This window comes from Saccostrea echinata, unplaced genomic scaffold (assembly GCF_033153115.1).
Source record: "Saccostrea echinata isolate AGI-Se365-2 ecotype Australia unplaced genomic scaffold, CSIRO_AGI_Sech_v1 ptg000014l, whole genome shotgun sequence".
NCBI lineage: Eukaryota > Metazoa > Mollusca > Bivalvia > Ostreida > Ostreidae > Saccostrea > Saccostrea echinata.
In genome coordinates, this window is record NW_026889763.1 from 6,781,730 (window position 1) to 6,792,344 (window position 10,615).

Sequence of the window (10,615 nt, forward strand, 5' to 3'; positions counted from 1 at the left end):
TGCTGACTGTAAACGAGGTTGTTGAAATTCCTGTAACATCAACTTATCAGTCAGTAGCCTGCTCAGTTTGAAATTAATCATACTCCGAACATGCTCTTGAGTACGAATAAGTTGGGAGACATAAACACCATATGCAGCTGATATCGGAATATTATTACATAATAAGGAAAGTCGACGATGTAAAAGCTGGCAGACTCTTTCAACTAGACAGAAGTCGTCGTATTCAGTACTTAATTAATAAATCAAAAAAGTTTAAAAGATCATTTATTCAATATCAACACATGGACAACAATTTTGTAAAGTTCTTTATTTTTCTTTATACATCAGATCTAGCAATATCTCTCATTTCTACAGCAGGAGTCACCGATTTGTCATTTCCAGAGTGGCTAGGGCTATCACTCGCCACAGCTGTCCTAATTCTACCATCATCCTATTGTGATGCCTACCCTGCCTATAAATACGATAACACCTACAATATATGCTACAAAGTCGTCAGGAAACCCAGACTTACCGTCACTGACGCGACTTCCGCGTGTAATGCAGACGGACCTAACGCTCAACTGATACGGATTAACAGTAATGCAATATATGACTTTGTTCAAGAACAGATTGGTACGTACATGCACGTATTTAATTATATACTCTTATAAAAAAAATTATGGAGTACATGCATTTATTTGTAGAAACAGTTGTTCTCTACAATTCCAATATCATTATGAAGCAACTATGCAATGAAAATTTGTCGGTCATAATTATTAGAAAAAAGTTAAAAAATGGGGATATACTTTATAATTTTGAATCCTTGTTTTCTTCGAGAAAAATTGGTAATTGTGAATATAAATTAGAACTATGTGTCAAGCGATTGGGAACATATTACATATAATTATACCCTTCTTGCCTTGGAAATATTGAAACAAAATTATACACAGCATCAAAATATCTTCTCATATCTTTTTCTTGGGGTCCTACAAATGAATTAATTCTATTTTATTCATAAAATAATTTTTACAACTAGTATCGTATTACATTAAGTTAATTTTTTTTCTTCGAAATAAACTCGGATCACTCAATATATGTATCCTCTTGATACATTCATGTATCTTGGTTTCTTAAAACTGAAGGAATACTACACATGAAATGTAAAGATAACAAACAGTATTCATGCTTAAAGGTCCTATTCAGCAAGAAAAAATGAGAGGATCAGGTGCCATTGGGGAGTAAGCATTCCCTGCCCACCGATCGCACCCGACCCGAGTCCTTTTTCTTCATCGATAAAGGGAATTATCCGTCGAGACAATTCAGCATGAAAATAATGACCTAGCAATTTGTTTCAGAAAAACGTCGGTAAATATTCGACCTGGCAACAGATCGTTTCGCAAGAAACTCATTCTGTCTACCATAGAATACGCAAAATGTTGAGAGACACCCTTGTATTCAACTTATTTTCAGTAAGCTGTCTCGGCTTATAATTTGTTCAAACATATTGAATTTCTTGAAATATCGAATTCACTGGTAAACATTAACACATACCCGGTACATTATATGTATACCTACAGATTCTGTCTGTCACTTAGGCTAGTAGTGAAAGAAGAAAACAAATAGAACACGGTCATATGTGAAGTTTAAATAATGGCCTTTAATTTTTAAAATGGCATGTAATGCATTAATTCTTTTAAGTACGCATTATTTCGAACGGCGATACATATTCTTAAACTGTACAAATGCGTGAGGAGGTAATACTTTCCTTCAAGTATTTCCTTCAAGCCAAATATAGTCAAAATTAGAAACCGCACCACTTTAGAATCTTAGTAGTATTAATTGTGGAGGAAAAGTATTTATATCATTTTGAATTAAACGGCATTTCAGATGTGAATGGCCTCTGTATCACGTATTTCCAAGGGAAACGGGCCACTGTCTCGGATCCTTTCCTGTACGATGACGGTACTCCAGTGACGTATTTCCGGTGGGACTCCGGAGAACCCGGTACAGGCTCCAATCAGCTGTATCTTAGGACAGACACCACTACAGGGCAGATGGAAACCACCGCTGGGACAATTCCTCGATCATATATATGTGCTGTGTATCCATGAAGCATGTTTTTATACAACATTATTTTAATTAAATAAATAAATTAAAAAAAATATTAAATAAATAAAATCAAACTACAGTGCAGTACTTTTCTATCCTCAGAGCCTGATTTACAGATTTGTCTTGGCCATTTTTTTTTTAAAGTAGTGTCGCAAAATTATATCTGTGAACACTTCCAAATTTGAAAGTAACAGGAAATTTTGCATATTTACATCTTAGGATTTATATGAGAATGTCCCACGAAAGGAACAATGAATCAAAATCTGAAAATTAGTGGATTGTAACATAATTTATTATATACATATGTATTTTATCTAATTAAAGGCCAGACAATCAAACTGTGCATGTATTTTCGTATTAATTTACAGTAAAGTGGTATATATTAAGGCCGATTTTTGTCCGTGTTTCCAATTTATTAACGCAGCATGCATGAATAAGATGGATGAAGCAATAAAAAAAAGTATGTTATTATGTCCTGTATACTCATCTATTAAAAAAAAAACAAACTTCTACATGAAAAGAATACAATGTATTCCACTGAACTCGAAATAAAAGACACAACAGAACCTGATATTACTGTTTCATATTTGAATGTTTTACTAGAGAAAGACATTGATGGCAAAATGACAACTTTATGATAAATGTGACTCAACTTTTCTGTCGTCATTTCCCCTTACTTATATATTGATATACCATTTTCACCTACATATGGAGCTGTCTTCCAGTTGATTCGATACACAAGACCATGCTCAACGTACGAACAATTTCTAAAACGAAGAAGGCTATTGACAAATAAGTTGATGATACATGGATATCAACAATCTTGTTTAAAGTCAACATTTCGCAAATTCAACGGTCAATTCAATGAACTTGTTTGCAAATACAATCTGTTTTTAAGTTGACTGACGTTTTTATGCCCCCGTATCGAAGATTTGGGGGTATATAGTTTTTGCCCTGTCCGTCTGTCTGTCTGTCTGTCTGTTTGTCCGCAAAAACTTTAACCTTGCCCATAACTTTTGATTGGTTGGAGCTATGGCTTTCACATTCATGTGTATTCCTTGTGACATGACCTTTCTTTGGGTACCACCATATTTGACCTTTTGACCTTGACCTTAGAGTTTGACCCAGTTTTGCAAAATTTTATGAGACTTTAACCTTGGCCATAACTTCTGAACAATTAGAGCTAGGGCTTTCATACTTGACGTGTAATCCTTGTGACAAGACCTTCCTTTGGATACCAACAACTTTGACCCTTTGACCTTGGAGTTTGATCTACTTTTGAAAAACTTTAACCTTGGCCATAACTTTCGAACGGTTGGTGCTAGGGCTTTCATATTTCACATGTGTAATCCTTGTGACAAGACCTTCCTTTGGATACTTACAACTTTGACCCTTTGACCTTGACCTTGGAGTTTGACCTACTTTTGGAAAAGTTTAACCTTGGCCATAACTTTCGAACGGTTGGTGCTAGGGCTTTTATATTTCACATGTGTAATCCTTGTGACAAGAACTTCCTTTGGATACCAACAACTTTGACCCTTTGACTTGACCTTGGAGTTTGACCTACTTTTTGAAAAGTTTAACCTTGGTCATAACTTTTGAATGATTGGTGCTTCGGCTTTCATATTTCTCCTGTGTATTTCTTGGGAGAAGATCTTTCCTTGGGTACCATTAATTTTGACCATTTGACCTTGATCTTGATGTTTGACATACTTTTGAAAAAAAATTAACCTTTTCCATATTTATTCAATGATTGCTGCTAGGGCTTTCATATTTCACAGGTTTATTCTTCGAGACAAGACCTAACTTTGGGTACCAACATATTTGATTTGCATTTGAGAAAGTTTAACCTTTGCTATAAGTTGCCTTACGGGGGCATCAGTGTTTCACAAACACATCTTGTTCATACATATTGTCAGGTCATACATATTGTCACACTGAAATCTACGGATTTTTCGTTTACTCGATCATGACAAAGGAATGGCCTTTTGGGCAGTGGATGCTTATTGCTCCATGGCACCTGATCCCACCTTTATTTTTGGCTCTGCTCATAATTTGATTGTTTAATGGACTTTTAAGAATGATCACTGTTCCTCATTTTCACATTTCATATTTATTACCACAGTAATACAACATGTGTAGAATGAAAATGTAAAAAATTTGTAGGGCGCTCGTTTCGTGATCGGGAGGTCCGGGATCGATTCTCGTTCGCCGCGCCGCGTCAAAACTGAGACACAGGTAGTGACTGTTCCTTCGCCAAGCGCCTGGTGTAAAGACGAATAATGACCCCCCATAAAATTATGACCAGGAGTCATTGTTCGACGTCGAGAGATGATTCCGGGTCATTATTCGACGTTGAAAATGACGCTTTTGCCTGTAGAAAAGTGGCATCACCCTTAAAATCTGCATACCCTACGTAAAAAAAAATGACCCCTGGAGAATAATGACCCCTTGTAGATTTTATTAGGGTTATATTTTCTTTTTGGTTTAAAAGACTAAGATTTATAAATCAAGAGGCCCGTGGATCAAAATGCTCATCTGATGTAAATTGAGGATACAGCGGTGATCGTTTGTTCTCATGAAATCTTTCAAATGTTTTTAATGATAAATTGACAACAATATAATCGATTTTTTTTTTCATTTTTCGCTTAAATTATCCAGAGAGAGAGAGAGAGAGAGAGAGAGAGAGATTCGTTTATTTGTTGTTTAACGTCCCTTTCGAGAATTTTTCACTTATATTGAGACGTCACCACTTGCTCATGAAGCGCTGCAAATTTAGACTGTACTCAACAATTACGGCCTTTGGGCAATGAGGGATCTTTTTTTAGCAAACACTTCTAGAGTCTAGAGAATTGTTGATAATGTCTCACCTCATCTCACCTATCCTCTTCGTGCCCCTGGCACATAAGACCCCATTGATAATGTCTATCTGCTTGTTAATTAAGTTGCGTCCAAGTGTCTGTTTTTTAAGACAATGAACAATATGAATAAGAAGGATTACGTGATGTTTTAGAGACTTTCGTACATTTTCATGAAAACCGAAAGAAGAAGCATTAATTAACTAAATATGAAAACAAAAGTTGAGATGAAAGCAATTTTAACCTAAACTGCAAAGGAATAGAATCAATACAAAAAATATCCATATCTCGTAACCAACGTGCGCTTGATCCATGTGCTTTATACATGTACTATGTTTGATTTTCTGGATGCTCTCCTTTATCAGAGAAAAGTCTGGTCCAAAGAAGAAACATCAGATCTGTTCGAACAAATATGTAATTCGCTAAATTATACAAGTAAACATCCGATTCTTCAAAATAAAAACAATTAATCTTCTAGAGTACGAATATATTTAATTTGTCCGAAGAAAGAAGTTATTTATCCACATAAATATTTTGTACTCAGACCATGCTCTAGCGTACCGAATAAGTTGGTAGACAAAAAACACCATATGCAGGCGATAATGGAATATTACTACATAAATACATGTAAGAAGTTGGCGATGGGGAAGCCGATTCCGCTTGATAGTTGGTCATAAACATCTATTATGAGGAAAATATTGAAATTTGAAACAGATTATAAAAAGAGATTGAGACTAGAATGTTTGCTATTGCAAGCAATAGGCATGCACAGTGATCCATACATAATGATCACATGAGGACAGATTTTCTACCTCCCGGAAAAAAAAATCGAACTGTACAAGTTAGGTAAATCGTTCGTTATGTAAAAAGGTTTGTCCAACCTTTTCCATGGCAATGGTTTTAAAATCTTAAATGTAAATGAATTTGTTAAGTTTCATTAAAATTGTCCAAGCCAACCGTGAAACATTCGTTGATAAAATTTGTCAATTTTTTTTGTTTCCATGGCAATTGTGGTAAGTTTAGAAAATTGAAATATTTAATGAACATTTAGATTTGCTGACCTTGATTTCTGAAAAGTATCATTTTAAGTGCAAGACATCTCTGAAAAAATGCTCGGACAAAATAATAGGTCTAGCGATAACAATATGTCGTCCTAACTAAAGTTCTGGTCGACATAACAGCTTTAACCAATAGCCACTGTGACGTATCTATTGTGCACTTTCACTGGTATGCTGAAATCACAATAAATCTAATAAAAAGAGCACATTTAATGCTGTTAAATACTTTTGATTGTGTCCAGACTTAATCAGAAAAAGGCAAGGGAATATTTCTACAAAAATTTACATTTTTCAACGGATATGGGGTCATTTTTCTACGGGGGTCATTATTCGTCTTTACACTGGCACTAGAAGTGAAAGTCGCGGGTCTTTCGGATGAGATCGAGATCTTAAAAACCGGAGTCCCGTGTCTCGGTAGGCGTTGGCATGATAAAGAACCCTCACTGCTTAATGGCCTTGAGTGCCGAGTATAGCTCTAAATTTGAAGCCCTTCACCTGCATACAATGACGTCTTTATTTGAGAGAAAAATTCTCGAATGGGATGTTAAACAATATACAATCAATCAATCATACAGGAAAAATATTTATAAGGACAGAACAAGGAGCTCTATCTTTATTTGATTTCAAAACCTCGGTATTCTCTCCGAGCCCTGTTATACTTCAATAACAAATAATGCACGTATTCTGGTTTCTTTAAAATATATTAAAATTTAAGGTTTCTTTTAAAATTTAGAATCAGACTTATTTCGAGGCTAATGTCTAGGTTCTTCCTTTACGCGCGGCCGTCATGGTAGCTCAGTCGGTAGAGCGCTCGCTCCGTTATCGGAAGGTTTTGTTTGAATTACCGCCGCAACTGACCTAAGTCGATAAAAATAGGTAGCAACTGTTCCTTCGCCAAGCATATGGCACTTTGATGTGAAAGTTGCGTGTCTTTCGGATGAGGCCTTTAAAACCGAGGCCCAGTGTCACGGTCGGCGTTGGCACAATAAAGAACTCTCACTGCTCGATGACCCTTAGTGCCGAGTAAAGGTCTAAATTTGAAGCCCTTCATCGGTATATGGTGACGTCTATATATGAGTGAAAAATTCTCGAATGAGACGTATTATTTATACACTGAATTGTCGACGGATTTTTCCGTTATTTCCCGATCATGACAAGGAGCACACGGCGGGTGTGACCGGTCGGCAGGGGATGCTCACTCCTCCATGGCACCTGATCCCACCTCTGATATCTAGAGGTCCGTGTTTGCTCTTATTTTGTATTGTTTAATGGACTTTTAAGCTTGAATACTGTTCGTTATCTCCATATATTTCACAAAAACAACAATCAATCAATCCTTTATCCACCAATTTGTCACACCTGCACACTTCTTTACAAGTAGAAGCGACCCCTTTATATACCTTGTTCTTTGCAAATTCAGCTGGTTTTTAACATACCTGAAAGTTGAGGACTTGTCTATATGCAATGCAAACTCCAAAATTTTATTACATTTTATCTTTTGAGTAGGTATACGACTAAATAATCATTAACATAATTCATTTGCACATGCAGTAAATTCAACTATTCCTTTCAAACGACACCTTCTCGGTAACATAAATTGAAACACTTTATGTATGATTTTATTGTATTATAAGTATGCCTCGCATATCACCTGCTTATTTATACTACCTTGATTATTCTAACTGCCTACTCCCCTCTTGGGAGGGGCGGAGCCCTTCATTTGAATACAGAAAAGCTCACTTGAGCCTGTGGCCCAGATGAGATAAAAAGTGATTATGTAACTAATTTTTTGAAAAAACATGTACGTAGATGAAAGTATATTGTAAATGCAAAAGTAAAAGATGACCATTCCCTGACCAGACGGCGAATGTTTCATGGATTTTTCAACGTGTGAAGTTGGTTCATACATATGAGCTTGCTCCTGGAATAAAACATTTTCGAATGTTAATAATGATAACATCAAACATTCCTTAAGCATGCTTAATCTTAAAGATGAAGTTGTTTTATGCGTCAACAATAGAAATAAGGACGAAATAAAATCAAATAAACTTTCTAGCAAATAATGAACTTTTGAGCATCCCCGCAACTCAAAAAGCAACATTAATATGACAAAACATTTCTCTATGATGATCTATTTTAATTCTTGCGAAAGGTTTCTTTCTAATTCTTTGTGTTTTTCTTTCTTTAAGTACAAATCTGTCCACTTAAGTTTGTGAAATAAATATATCGATCATTAATGCACGTAGATATAAAGACATCCACTCATGCAACATTCTGTGTCATTTGTTATCATTTAGTTACCACATTGTTTCTGTATCTATTAAAATTTAATCAATTTTTCAAATTTAAAACCATATATATTTTTGAACTTTTTAAAAATCATTTTCCAGCTTCTTGAGAAACCTCATTGACAGATAGACAGATAAATAGACAGATAGATCGAGTATAAACTCTGCCCTCTAACTTCCTTAGAGGTCACAATATTGTATATGCATTCAAAGATATATAGAATAAAACTAGAATGCATGAAAGTGCTGATTGTTTGTATTTCAATAAAGATTGACATCTGATAAATGGTAGTATCAGAGGCAAAACATGAACTTTTTCATGGTTTATATAGTTCCATATTTTCAGATCAATATTAATTCATATTAACTACCCAATTTTATTTAGTCTATAATTTACTTTTAAAAGAAACGCACAGTAAAATTTTAGTGGCGCATTGAACATGAATGTTACTTAGTAGAATGGTATATTGATGACAAAGAAATGTGGTAAAAAATACTGAGTATGTCTGCGATCTACATGACAATAATTACACAAGAATTTTACAATCATAGACAGTTCAAGGTCATTAAGGATCAATCTCTGGTATCCCCCCCCCCCTTGACACATATGATAGCATAAAACATCACCTGAATGGATGAAAATGAATGTACTAAAACTGTATCGGCACACTCTCCCACTCTAAATGTAGAGCTAGGGTCAGCTGTTACAGAGTCTGGAGATGCAGTTGTCTTTGGCTGATATGCCTATCTAAGAGGGCCGTTCAAAAATTACGCGGACTCTTCTATTATTTACTCTTACAGACGTCTTATAGAATTGAAATTTCACGGAACATATCTCTTGAAAATTCCAATAAATTCTTGATAATTTTTTTTATTTTATTTAATATCTCATAAAATTATTGCCGTCTTGATACTGCTGATGGTTATATACGGAGCACGGCAAAAATGTTGAAAAACAAACATGCGGTATCCAAAATTTTATTCAGTTATTTTCCATATTTCACGATATTATTTATCAATTTTCTCTATAATTTATTTTTATTTTTTTAATATTAAGTATTTAGATTTTTGGCGTAATATTTGAAGTACAAACAGAAATATTGTAATTTTTCTCCGATGTAACTGCAAAAATGACGTCTCGTGATTTGACGGAGCAGCGCACTTTTGTCAAATCATGAATCATGCTGGGAAAACGCCGATACAGACCCCAAATAATCCTAATGAAACATGTAGTAAACCAGCGGAATATCCAACGCATCTCTACAAAATGTAAAAAAGAATTTTAGATTGTTAGACCTTAGTTAAAAGGCAATCCGGGAGGGATGGATGAAGTTCATCGACAAAACACTGATCTGGGCTGTTAAGAATGGGATTGAGATCGACTGACGTCAAACTTTACCTCAGAAATATCTGCAGTTTTGGGGTTTAACACAAACTAAAACACACAATTATATTTTTATAGTTTTTTAAGCTGAATCGGAAATGGTATATGGATGTTTATTTTGAGTGGATTGGGTAACCCAAACTATACAGTATCAAATACAAAGGGAAAATATTAAGAAAATGAAAGCTCCCATTTTTTAAAATGCCCGTGACGTTGGAAGTTGTACTGCCCCGTGACTTTATGAGATGTCCTGTTAAATCACTTGAAATTGATACCAATTTACAATATTTTGATATGAAATTTTGATGATCATATATGAAAAGATTCTTTTATATTATTCATGACTTTTTGCTTGATTATGTCGTCAAATATATTTTCTGTGCAACAAGTTCGCGTAATTTTTGAACGGCCCTCGTATTTTGTACAATTCATGCTCAGTGGGGTTTAAAGCTGGCGATTAAGATGGCCAAGGCAGAACAGGATACTGTTGCTTTACAAAAATGCGCTTGTCAGACGAGCCGTATGTGGTTGTGTAATGTCAGATGGAAATACTGCTCCAGGGTGCTGCATTATTTGAAAGACATTTGCAGGTAGGGCATCTTCAGAGTACTTTTTGCGATCAAAACCCTTTAATTATGAACCTAATCAGTCCTGTTTGTATATAAGAACGTTTTCCACATCATTAAACTACCAACACCAAATCTATCAACAGCCCGGAAGCAGTTTTCAATAAAATGTTTATTACGAAGCTTATGCACGCTGATTCTTCCACCAGGCCTCGCAATAAACATGTTGGTAGCTAAATCAAACTGTTCAGTGGTGTTGATGTGGCCATACTCTGTCGGTCTGAGATTCTGTGCTGCTGATGTCACGTGTGGTCTGCCATATTTGCTGTAACATGCTGTTGGTTGGTGAGATATGGTGTTTGGTACAACATTA